The 13,933-nt window shown below is 39.8% G+C and overlaps 1 protein-coding gene across 1 annotated transcript in view; it reads left to right on the top strand.

Moving 5' to 3' along the window:
* Positions 1-13,933, top strand: part of bmp7b (bone morphogenetic protein 7b) — a 58,992-nt gene that overhangs the window by 25,035 nt on the left and 20,024 nt on the right. The window lies entirely within an intron of this gene.

Genomic DNA, 13,933 nt, shown 5'->3' with positions numbered 1-13,933 from the left:
ACACACACACACATGTTGGGGTTTATGTTTAATGTGATCTATCCATAAACATAATGCTTTTTGTACTATACAAACTGTATATTCTATTCCCTAAACCTCATCACAGCAAAGCTTCCGCATTTTTTACATTTTCAAAAAAAAAAAATCACTTAGTATGATTTATAAGCTGTTTTCCCTCATGGGGACCAAAAAATGTCCCCACAAGGACAACGGTTTCGGATATTGGCATCTTTGTGTGTCTTTTAACTAAACCACACACACACACACACACACACACACACACATGTGGGATGAATGGGTTTTGGTCTGGCTTTATTGATGTGGTTCAGTGGAGGAAGGAGCGCATGATTTTTATAGTAATTAAGTGCAGCACATCACAGGAAAATACATTTGTAACATATAACTGTTTTTTTCTGTTACTCAGATATTCTCTTTAGTTCACTTAAAAAAAAAGTCATTGCATTATATAAATAAATGCTTTAGAAGTATTTTTCATGTTTATTTTAGGGCTGTGCAAAAATTAATTGTGATTAATCACATCCAAAATAAAAGTCTGTGTTTACATAATATATTTGTGTGTGCTGTATATAATTATTTTGTATATATAAATACTTATACATGCATGTATATATTTAAGAATTATTTGTGCCTAAATTCTGTATATATATATATATATATATATATATATATATATATATATATATATAAAAATACATAATCTATATTATATAAATATAAATATTTTATATATGAATGTGTATATATATATATATATATATATATATATATGAATGTATATGATTTATGTATGAGCACATTTTCTTAAATATATACATGCATGTGTGTGTATTTATATATACAAAATAATTATATACAGCACACACAAATATATTAAGTAAACACAGACTTTTATTTTGGATGCGATTAATCGCAATTAATTTTTGCACAGCCCTAGTTTATTTTCATAGTTCATGTCACATCGCTTGATCAAGTTAACTTGTTTGGTAAGCTAACTAACTGATGTGAGCAAATGAAACCTTATTGTAAAGTGATTCAAGTAGGGTTGGATGAAATGGCCAAAAAATATTCGATATCGATAATTGTCATGATAAATGTCAAATTTGTATTTCTTTAAAGTTTAAAGGCAGAATCTTGCTTCATAAGTGAAAGTTGTAGAAACCAGACCATTAATTGTGGTTTTAAACCACTCAGAACATGACAAACACTTGCCAAACAGGTGAACATTTCTCAGACAGAGGTAGAACATTCAAAACATTTGTGATTTTTTTTTTTACACATTTCCAGTCATTTTTCTTTAACAAAATAAACATCTTAATAGAAAAAAGGAATTTATAAAGGTTTTCGAGTCATGATACAGGTTGCCTGTGTTGCTTGAATTTCATGATGGGTATCTTCAGCACAGTTTGCAGTATTAATAGTACACATTTTGTCTCTTAGAAATGCACATTTGACAGTGAGTTGACAGTTGTATTAGCTTGAGTTAGGATGTAGTTATAAAAACAAAAACAGTAACATCTATAAAAAATAAATAAAAATAAATAACCTCATTTTTATCTGGTAAAACTGAAATATTCGGACTGTTTAATTCAAATTAACCATTGGTCATCCAGTATCATGCATTTAGATCACGAAAACCACAGTTAAAAGCGTTTTATGTGCATTACACAAAGTACCTCGATTAGAGAGCACTTACAAATCCATTGCATTATTTAATATTAAAGGCACACTATGTAATTTTTCGCAACTAGAGGTCATCAAAACAAAGGGCGTAGCTTAATGAAGCCTTGATGAAATCATGGGAGTTGTTGTCTTCACCTCTACAGCCGGTGGAGAATACGACGCGACTCAGGCAGAAATCATATTCAAGGAAGACCGGTAAAGTATTAAAGATTTATTAACGTTACGAAAGCTATTATGCCGCAGATCGCTTCCGCTTCGACCGGTCTTGCATATGAGGCGGAATTGTTTTCTGAAACTGCAAAATGGCACCAGGGAACGTTTGCACCAGAACGCGCCTCCTCTTTTCGCTGAACCGCACCGGGAGTGCAAGTTCATTCCCTAATTCACCGACGTCCGCTGTGTGTCGGGTGCAAAATAGGAATAATACATGCGTCGGTACACAAATTCAATTGCGCTGGGTGCAAGATAAGATCTCATCCCAAGGCGTCATATACTGACGCTTTTGACATTTCGTCTATATCCAACGCACATGGCACCCTTTAGCGTCAATATGAGACGCAGATATATATGGGCCAAAAGGCGCCTCCTAGTGGTGTAACCGTAAACCTACCCCAGATCTAAACCTGCCATAACCGAACAAAACTCTGTGCGTGTTATATTGACGCTAAAGGGTGCCATGTGCGTTGGATTTAGACGAAATTTCAAAAGTGTCACTATATGACGCCGTAGGATGAGAATGCGTTGGCCCATAATATATATTAATAAGTGTCTTTGGTAGTTCCATGCTTTCTACAGAATAAAACGAGGAAATCGAGGGCATTGAATTGTTGTATAAAAGCAATTTCACAATCATAGTCCTGCTGTTTGTATCAACACGGCTGCGATTATCTGTTACTCTTCTCATTCATCCATGTTTCTTTTCTGCTTTTTCGCGTTGAAGCAGTCCTGCACTGCACGGATATATTTACATACTGTATAGAGCAATCTCTAACCCCTGGTCTAAACAGTATAGACATATCATTTTATTGTGACTATTGCTGACATTTACAGTGACAGAATAATAAAACCGTATCCGCAACTATTACTTCCACAGAACGACACAGGACTTTTACTGTGCGCTTTAGGTATGAAAGGAATAAATGTTATAAGTGTGGAGCACATGCACTCAATCTGCAGGGCTCCAGGTGGGCAACAGGTTTAGCAAGGTCTCGATCATTACCTCTCGTACAAAACAAGCGTATGCTGTGCACGTGTGTGAGACTGCAGTAGTAATGCAAGTAAGTGCTAATGGGATTGTTTGTGTTTGCGTGAATTGGGATGAAAAGGAAAAGCAGTGGAAACGGGCAGCTGTTCAGATGCCTGTGGATTGAGTTTCGATAGCTGCTCACATAAATGCTCTCTCTCTCTCAGTAATGTTTATTTTACGCAGGTAGGACGACCATGCCGTTAGCCACTTGTTTCCTCCCAGAGGAAGTCATAAATGTGCCCGCTTGGGTTTAACTGCGCCCAGCCCTGCTGCTAATGACTGCCATTCATATGTGGAAGAAGAGAGATAGAGGAAGATGGAAATAAAGGGATGATAAGCGAAGAGGTGATGTTTTAGAAGCTGCAGGCATCACGGAAAGCTAAGGAGATTATTCCAATCGATTTATTCTGGTCACCATCCAGAAACAACATGATGTTTCAGACCAGTTTTTTTATATTCAGATTTCTTACCCTGTCTAGAAGAATGCGAGGAGTTTGCACAACCCACAAAAAAGTTCCAGTTTAGCCTAGGCAGAAGAAACAAGCTAGATAGATGAGAAGACACCAAGCGGAAACCTTCCGGTCCCCCAACACGGAAGTGACTTAAATTGCAATTCACCGATTGGCCACTAGAGACAAGCTCCAAAGGAGAGTCAATCCCATAGACCCCCCATGTTAAAATGCCCAACTTAACAGCAGAAAAAAATATGTTTACAGCCTGGTACTAAAAGTGGTTTTGGTCTATATAGCTAATTTTGCCCTTCATGACAACTGTGAGCGGGGTGAATTTGTTTTTAAATAAATAATCAATTTAAAATGGCCACTTGAGTGACTGGTGGATTGCCGCTGATGTCACCTCTAGCCATTTGTCTGCTTTCTGTTAGCCATCATGTCGCCTCAGCTAATCCCGCCTTTTTGTCCATTTTTGGTTATCCGGGAGTGACGCGCAGACAAGATGGCGATGGGCGGTCCCGCCCACTTTGGGCTTCAAAAATGCTCTTCAGAAACCAACAGGTGATGTCGTGGACACTATACAGGCTATGGAAGACACTCACAGTCGTGCTGAAACTAAAGTAGCAGCAGATTCTTTCTTAATGATTGTGATGTTCATCTGACTGTAAAAAGAAAAATGTAGTTTAGGGACTTGGTTCTGTGTATCAGCTGTTGATTGGATTTATAGATGTGGTCGTTGCACTCAAAAGTGGAAGGAGACGAACTTTAGCTTGCAGATGCGAGTTTAAAGCAAACTAAATGATTGGAGAAGTTCGTCACGGGAGATTACAAGCATTACAAAGTATTTTTTTTTTTTACAAATTAAACACAAGCATGCATGAATCATTCGCAATGAGATCTATTACATACATTTAGAAAATATATACAGTATAGATTTTAATTTCATGTGGACTTTATAGGCACAGTATGTAAGATTTCTGGATTAAAAGATGTAAAAAACCACTAGAACAATGTTATACATAGATTTGCTGCCTTCTGTACTTCCAACAATGTTTAAAGGGGTCATGAACTGGCTTTTAAAATTTGATTATATTGTTGTCTGAGGTCAACTTATGACGTTCGCTTGGTTTTTGCATTCAAAAACATCAAAATGAATAACTAATAGGCTTTTTTGTACCCTAGTTTTGAGTCCTAGCTCAAAAACGCTCGGTTTTTTTATGGGCGTCTCGCATTGAAGACTTGGAAGTAAACCCCCACTGCTGTGAGTGGATAACAGTTTTGCATATTATAATGAGTTTCAACTCACCCGTCGATGCACTTGGGGGAAATTGTTTTGAAAACGTCCAATGTTGTAAAATGGCGACCGGAATGATTCGACCCATACATGTTCGACCCAGAGTCCGTGTGTTGCACAATTCCTGTCGGATCCAGTATAGACGGCACAGCACCGTTCTTTACTCTTAATCGCTCTGCAAATCCAGTCTTGTTTACAAAACAATCCTCAGTGAAATGAAGCGAACAGACGGACGATGTTTTACTCTCATCAGCTGGAACGTCATTAAAAATAAAGTTTATCCATGCAGTCCTATTGGAATCTTTATCGGTGCATCTTTTTGTTTGAATCTCTTGTTTTATTGATTTACTGATAAAACTGTTATATTTGCTGCGTACAATATGCACCCCCTAGTGGCACTCAGCAGAACTGCAAATCAAAACAAACAATTGACCTGTCACTAAGTCCCGCTTTAAATACATTGTGAATGTTTTATAGAAACATTAGGAACAGTTCTTATAGTACAATAATGGTATCAGCTGGAATCATTTTAATAATTGTTTTAGTACAAGGCTTTTTCCAATTGACAGAGAAGCATTTGTCTTGATTCTGATTTATGTCTTAATTATTCATCATGGTACTGCATACTCAAAATGTCGTGCTCCAATAGAAAATAGTGTCCGTTGAACTGTTTAATGGGGTATTTCGACAAATAATGCACTACAAAAGAGCATCACAGGACTTTTGTGAAAGAACAGTAGGCTGGAGAGGAGGCTGCTTCACATCTGCTCCACACAGTCGATAAAGTCCTCTTTAATGTGGAAGCCTTGACAGAGAGATTGAGAGCCGGCTGTGGACCGAGTTCAGAGAGGGTGTGTCTGTCCACAGTGGGAGCGCACCTGCGGCAGGCCACGGGTTTGGGGTACAGAGCTTTGAGGGCTTTATGGATGGGCGACGCACGCTTACTTGTGTCATCACTTCTGGCTGCTCTGAGCCTGGAGATCTTATTTATTGGTTACAGGGTGGAACAGAACAACTGCTGCAATCATTCACTCTGTGTGTGTGTGTGTGTGTGTGTGTGTGTGTGTGTGTGTGTGTGTGTGTGTCCAAGTTTGCAGATGTTTCTTAGAGTAGATTTACCACGATCTGAACCCACGTGCATTGTGTTTGTAAGCGTATGTGTGTGTGTGTGTACTTGGAATTCCCTACAACATGGGGATCAAATGTCACCACAAGGATAGTAATACCAGTAAATTCTGACCTTATGGGATACTTTTTCGGTCTTCCTGAGGAAAACAGCTTATAAATCATACTAAATAAAGTGTTTTGAAAATATAAAAACATATAAAAAATCAGAATGTTTTCTGTGATGGGTAGGTTTAAGGGTAGGGTTAGTGTAGGGGATAGAATATACAGTTTGTACTATATAAAAATCATGACATCAATGGATAGTCCCCATAAAACATGGAAATCATTGCGTGTGTGTGTGTGTGATCTCATTTACTGTGAGGCCGCACATGTGCTCAGACAATGACGCCAAATGGACTAGGGAAAAAATGTGAAGAGACTCTTATTAAATAGCTCAACTGTGACACTCCTCTGGTCTTGCTCTGCTGATGCCATTGATGAACAGGTGGCCGTTTGAATCATTTGTTTCTGGTTTGGTCGAAAGCATTCAGAACACTGTGTAATTTTGAAGACACTGCCAAACTGCCCGTCACCCAGATTCCTGTTCTCATAGGATCTTCTCTAGAAATACATGAACACAGTGGATGCAAAGTATTTGAACATTATTTAACAGTATTGGTCTAGTCTTTAAATGATCATAATATGAGTTTCCTAGTCAGAAATCGGATATGAAAGGCCTCTCAAGTCATATTTATGACTGGGAAACTCTGAGATAATTTGTGCAACATGTCTTTATGAGTGTCTGTGCTCTGGTCTACATTATCAGGAGCGTGCGTGTTTTGTTTTTCCAAGCACATTCCTGTAGGTATGCTTTAATGGTGTAAGGGTGAAACAATGGCAGCTTGGTGCACGTCATCCATTAAAATCTACAGAGAAATGGAAAAGCACTTAGGCCCCGTCCACACTACTGCGTTTTCGTTTAAAAACAGAGAATTAAAACGAATACGATCTCTGTCCACACCAGCGTTTTATCTGCGTGTTAGAATTGATCTCCGTCCACATTAAAACGACTGAAAACGCTGATCTCGTGACCCTTCACCAACACTGGGCATGCGCGTGCCAGTGTAAACGGTGGCTGACGTATCAGGGAAGGACACGTCATGACCAAGTGTGCCGCACAAGCCCTCAAAAGTGATGCCAAAACGTCTCGATCACCCCCCTGTGACCGGTCCTAGTATAGCTCATAACCCCCGCCTCCCCATGTTATTCAGTGTGACACGAGACCAACTAAACAATTCAATTACACTTCACATATCCTTTTTCCAAAGATAGTTTCTGTCATTTACTGTAGTTTCTATCATGTTGATGTAATTTCAAGTGTTTGTTTTTAAAATAAGTTTGTTTTTAGTTAGTTATGTGATGATAAAAACGTTGCTCTGACATCGTGATTGACAGCTGTGATTGACAGGTTCTCTGTGCGAGGTAGTCACTGAAGCACCAGCGGACTTTTTTTAATAATGTTGATTATGTGGTTAGTACGAGGTTCTGCAATCAGCGGACATTATTGGAGAAGAACGAAGCAGACAGAGGCCACTTAATGAAAGTGTGGGGCGTGTGCTTGCGTTTGATTCCGCGAGAATGAGGGCGCGGCCTTGATTTCGCGGCTTTACTTCCTGCTCACGACTGCGCATGTCTGGTCCCGAAAAGGGCAAGTGCGCAGACTCAAGTTCCAAGATGTCAGCGTCGACAAGATGTCGTCCATCTTTTTTTAGTCTATGGTCATGACTGATGACACCCAATCATAGAGCCGAGCGTCAGACTCTGTGTCATTGTTTGTAAACTCCGTTTTGTTCCGTCTTCACTAAAACGCCCTCCGGAGATTCAAAACGCAAAACGGAGCTGCAGCGTTTCTAAACTTCTCCGTTTTAGGTCTTTGTTTTTTCCATTTTAGTCTGGACGGGAGGTGCAAACGTAGCAAAAGGTCTCAGTTTTTTAACCGAAAATGTAGTAGTGTGGACGGGGCTTTACTGTGCGTTCACACCGGACGCGATTAGCATGTCAAATTCGCGTCTACCGCGTCTAGTTTGACGCTTGACCAATTTGTGTTAATTTGCATGTCAAGAGTGAAACGACGCGTTATTCGCGTCTGGTGTGAATGGACGAATTGACGCCAAAGTTCAGATTTTTCAACTTGGGCGGCAGGCGCGAATTCGCGTCAAACGTGTGAATGCACAAATAGCACTAACTAAATCATTCGCGCGTAATGCGCTTAACACGCCAGACGCTCAATTCACGCGAACTTGATGCGCGAATGAGGCATGTTCGCACCTATATTGGCGCCGCAGGAATTTTTTTACGCATCTTTGCATAGACTTAACATTGAAATCATTCGCGCCTGACGCACTATGATTTCGCGTCTGGTGTGAATGAACCATTACACCAAACTTTTTGATCTTCCCAGACAGAAGTAGAGAAAGACTCAGGAAAGAGAGATGTGTAAGAGTCAGAGAGACCTGTAGCCTTGTCAATGCACTCCTGGTTCTCACTTGAGTGAAGTGAATTCACATATAGCTTGCAACATTTTGAAACCTGTTGGATCCAACACCTGTTACATCATATTAGGCCATGGTGCTCATACAAACAAGGTGAATCTAGCAAGCAACCGTTCCTGTTGTTATGTGTCCTTCTTCTCACCATCATTTCCTCTCCCCTCTCATTTGAACTCTGCCAGAAAGTGGAACTTGAAGGCCAGAGTGTATGCTTTAATGTCAGATGGAGTTTGATTGGCCGTTAACATTCATCGGCTGAAATGTATATCTCTTTGAAAGTGAATTCATTTATTTCTGTAACTTATATACGATATTGTCTACTTGTGTGGATGCTCATATAGTTATCATTATTATCTTTACATTTATCGTTCTTGGTGTGAACAGGCCTTTAGAATCCATATCAGCATGTGTTCAATTATACAAGCCAGTGCAGCTGTCAGATGTGCAAGAACTCTTTTTGTTGCGTTGAACCCCTAAAAGTATTACATAATGAGAAAGAACCATCTTTGTCAAAGAGGCTTTACTACTGTAGAGGTCTAGGTGTCTCTGTTAGAGCTGTTGCTCTGTGCCAAGCGGGCACAGGTGCCTAGGTCTGCCCTGCGAGGGGGCACCCTGGGGGTTCAATGGAAGGGCAGCTCTGAATTAGATCGGTGTGTAAACAATTCCAGTCCTCTGAGAAGAGCGGGACAATGAGACACGGAATGCCCCCTGCTAATCGTCACTGCTGGGTAACTGGATCCATGCGCGCTCTCCCTCTCTCGCTTTCACCTTACTGCACAGTAGGGCCTTTGTGCTTTTTGCTGCCATTCTAAAGACGGTATGAAAGGAGGATGAGGAAAGGTAGTGGACAGAGAGGGCAAAGGATGGGTAGAAAAGATGATGGAAAGATCTGAAGGAGGAGATGAGGGAAGATGAAGGGACTGGGAGTATTTGAGGATAAATGAGGTGAGCAGGTAATAAAGCAATGTTTCACGACTGCTGGGTGTCGACCTGAAAATCGGGGTCTGTTCTGTTAAAGTCATCAGGGAAAGGTAATGCTAAATGCAAACAATAACATACAACCATAAAAATAATACATAGGGTAGCAAAACAGACTTATTAGCTTCTGAAAATTAGGAGAAACCACTTGCCATATCTTTTCTTGTTGATGCCACAGGTTTTGTGGACTGGGATAACCTCCCTCCTTCTCACTCCTAAGTACATTTTATCTTTTTGTGTCATTCATTGACTGAAGGAGATGTGCAGGCGTGCCCAAGGCACGGCAAGGTGATGCGCCGTCTCATTCCCTCTACATGGAAAGACATTCCCTTTCGAGGGAACTCAATGTTATTTCATGGTGTTGACACTATGGGGATGTTAACACCAACTACGCCATTCTGAGAGAATCTGTGAACTGCCAAGGGGGTAATCATCAGCCGGAAGTTGAAGCCTCGCGGGAGCCGCCATTGTAGCAGTACTTCACCTGCTGTTAGCATCCCATTGACTCCCATTCATTTTGGCGTCAATTTGACAGCGAATAACTTTACATCTGAGGTGTCCAAAGACTTAATTTGTCCATTATTTATTTCTAAAGAAACACGACAATGTATAAAATGCTCCATTACTTTGTTTCTTACGCTACGGCCCCGTAGAAGCCGTTTTTGTAAAAATAGGCTAAAGATTGCATCATAACCATGGGACTTTCTGTCACACAATAGAGACATTACTGTATAGACAGGAGGAGAAGTTTGCAGGCAATCTTTTACTGTCTATGAGGCAATCGGGGGGACATGAAGGCACAAAGTCAAGGTAGAAGCCCATAAATAAAGAGTCCATAAAAGCAATGGGACAAAATATTTCAACAACGTTTTTGAGGAATTAGTTGATTCAGATTTGTCTTGGCACAACTACTAGAAGATTTACGACTGTCAGACTGTCGTCAAGCTCAGTTTGAGCCTGTGCAGTCGCTCAGACATCAGGCAGGAACTGCAATAATCGGGCTTCAGTCTTCTCCGTTGAAATCAATGGGGTCGCTGTGTCCATTTCTTTTTAGTTAGAAACGGAGTTTTAGATAGGCTTACCAACTCTATGGTCAAGTCTGGAGTTGAGCATCAAGACTTCACTGGAAGCATCCTATGCGACTTTTACCACAGTGTCATTCCCTAATAGCCAGTGACAACAAGTGCTGGAGAAAAATAACAGAGCTCCATGATCCAGTACTTACCGTATCCCTATTTTAGCAAAAGGAACTACAGCACATGTACCCTGACATCCGGAAGCGGCACAGGAGCTCAGGATCAGAGCTTTCCAGAGACTTCCATAAACCACTATGTTCCAGTAGTATGCTTAGTCCATAGACAAGGGCCACTTTCTCACCACAGAATGTGACCCTCACACAGGGGAGCATACAACCCTAGTTAAAACCCCAAAATATAATTGGGAAGGGAGACAAAATGAGAGAATGGGAACTAGAATGCCTGCCTAGATATCTCTCATTGCTCCAGCTCTACATCTTACTTTCACCTTAGGGAGCGGCTCACAAGGCACATCTCAGCATGTCTAGCTGTACAGGGCAGCATACAAGAGGATGGTTAGTAATGCAGTAGGGCCCATCCTCAGACCTACCAAGCTCATACCAACCTTCTGTTCACCAAAGAAGGCCAACCCATCCACAGGCAAGTTTAACATCATACTTAAACCCCAACTGGGGATTCTTATTCTGGGAGGGAGACAGGATAAGAAATTGGGACGCTATGTGATCAGCCCATAATAATTCTGATTCATCACCTCTATACAACTAGGAACAGAGTAAAGATACTTTCAGAAGATCCGTGAGGAATAGTTTTCCTTTTCTATTCACTGACTTGGTATATAAGCGTGCCAGCGTGCCTCATACTATAGAGACTGGAGGAGAGCAAAATACAACATGTTCTAGCTCTCAGCAGCACCCCCTGTCACACTGGAGGGAGGGCTACCCAAAAGTGAAGGGATCGCATCATCTCAGCGCGACCACTCCTACAGTAAGCTGTTGCCTCGGCAGTTTACTGCTAACACCTCCAGATATATGAATGGAAAGGCAACCAAAAAAATAGGACCTTTTTACTGTGACCAGCAACTTCTATGAAACAGTTTTCTCTCTGTTTTTTCTTTTTTTTTTACCAGCTGTGCTGTAAGCAGGTTAGCCGAAGAGTGAAGGGGTTGCATTATGTCACTATGACCACACCTTCACTCCTTCATTCTCATCGCTCTAAGAGAATCAAGCTAGAACAGAGCTTCAAATGGTTTGGTCATGGTTTATTTCCTTATTTTCCCCTGAGATGGGAGAAATAAGGCCTCGCGCCATCCTCTTATGTCCCTCGCCCTCGATCGTCCTTCTCGCCACAGCCAACTAACTAACTAGACGTTTTGTGTGAAATGAATTTCAAACTCTGGTGACAGCTAACATTAGCCTGGTAGACGGAAGAGTGATTTCTCTGTTTGCGCTGTTCCGTATTAGTGGCTGGGCATTGTGGGAGTTGTTGTCTTACATAAAAATGCGCCCCTAGGGCACCAAATTCAGAAATTCTTTTACATTTCGACTACATATATGATCCACTTTTATAAAGATTAATGTTGAAATGGGTGAAATGCTCCTTTAAATATGAAGAGTTCAGATGCAAAAGCCTCTAAGTGCCATTTGAAATTTTCTTCTAGAATGATGATTTTTATCAAGCTTGTATATTTAAGTTCAGTGATTTCCCTTAATTGGCAATGATAATTACCTATTAATTGTTATTTAAGTGAAATTACTGAACTTAAATATACAAGCTTGATAAAAATCATCATTAAAGAAGAAAATTTCAAATGGCATTTAGAGGCTTTTGCATCTGAACTCTTCATATATTTGTATGTATTACTATTTTATATTTATTACACTTTCTTGCATATTGCTTGCTAGTACTTGCTACTACTTTTTATATGGGTATACCACATTATATTTTTTGCAGTCATTAAATTTGAACTTTCTTAAAAATTGCATATGTTTTCAAGAAACATGAATAGAAAAGGGACATTTCTAAGACCCACTGTAGACTGAAGACTTTTTTTTCTTTATTATGAACAGCTTTCATAATAAATATCATTGAGCCAAATAAATGTGGTGCTGTGTTGGCTTGGCCTTTGATGTCAAATGTAAAACCAGTTGAGAACCAGAATAGATCACATACTCTGGGAATCCGTAAAGAGAGAAGTACATCTTAATTTTCACACAGTTCAGTCTCTTCAGACCATGATTCACTGCTCTCAGTAGAGCTATGAGGATGACAGCTGCTCTCACTGGCTCTGATGCACTGACTGCAGAGTCAACAAGGCTGCTATTGTCTGTGTGTGTGCAGTACTCTCACACAGTGATAAAAGACTGAAGAGCTGCCAAAGAAAGACAGAGAGCTATCTTCAGTCCTTGACAGGGCTTATCAATCACTGAAAAGTGAGAGTTCTACACATTAGACAACTTCTGAGCACATTACACACCAAATACTATAAGCTCACCTACTGTATCAGACAGTGGAGATCATCTGTGCTACAGTACTAGCAGAATAAAAAAAGACAAATAAATCAGACATGCAATTTTTATACAATGGCTTCACTATCATACTGTTATAGGTTTTATAAGGCCTCTAAATGACCAAAATATCGAATGTAGCCTACTAAACAATCAAATCTACTTCATGCCTTCATTTGTCTGATTAAAAAAGTTTGCTTTTTGACATAATTCTAAAAATGTCCCCCCATAAGAATGATATTTCAAGATGAAAACTAACTGGACTGAAACAACTTAGGTTTATTTGTTTATCCACAAATGGTATTTTATAAAAAAATCACATTAAAATGTAATGTGATTTTAATATTTCCGAAAAATGAACCTTTGGTCAAATTACACATTGATACCTTGTCGACCGTTCTCTGAGATTTGTTTTCATGATAATCTAATCAAAAAATAGTCTCTAAAAAAATTTATTTTATATACGCTGTTTAGCGTATACGTTAGTATATGGGGGCATTAAATAAGTAAAAAGAAATTGCTAGTTAATACCACTAACAAGGTTCAAAATAGCCCCACACTAACACAGTAACACAATGAGGGTCCCTACATGCAAACCGAAGCACTGAGAACTTTGTAAGTGTACAGACCATTTAATAAGAAGATACTTTAGAAAATAAGTGCCGTGCCTTCCAAATGAAAGAGCCAATCAGCAAAGTCACCACCTTCCGGTCTCTCTCTTGAGTCCAACAGGGAAGTGACTTAAACTGCAATTCATCAACCGGCCACTAGAGCTCCAAAGGAGAGTCAATCCTATAGACCCCCCATGTTAAATTGTTAAATTACCCAACTTCACAGCAGAAATAAATATGTTTACAGCCTGGTACTAAAAGTGGTTTTGGTCTATATAACTAATTTTTCCCTTCATGACAACTGTGAGTGAGGTGAATTTTTTTAATAGCTAATCCGTTTAAATTATATTAAGCCTTACAGTTCTGCATAATTAAGGGCGTGGCCACTTGAGTGACAGGTGGATTTCCACTGATGTCACTACTAGCCATTTGTCTGCTTTCTGTTAGCCGTCAT

Source organism: Pimephales promelas, chromosome 20 (genome assembly GCF_988280905.1).
Source record: "Pimephales promelas chromosome 20, fPimPro1.hap1.1, whole genome shotgun sequence".
Taxonomy (NCBI): Eukaryota; Metazoa; Chordata; class Actinopteri; order Cypriniformes; family Leuciscidae; genus Pimephales; species Pimephales promelas.
Note: the sequence above shows the minus strand (reverse complement) of the source record. Positions and strands in the feature narration are given on the sequence as shown.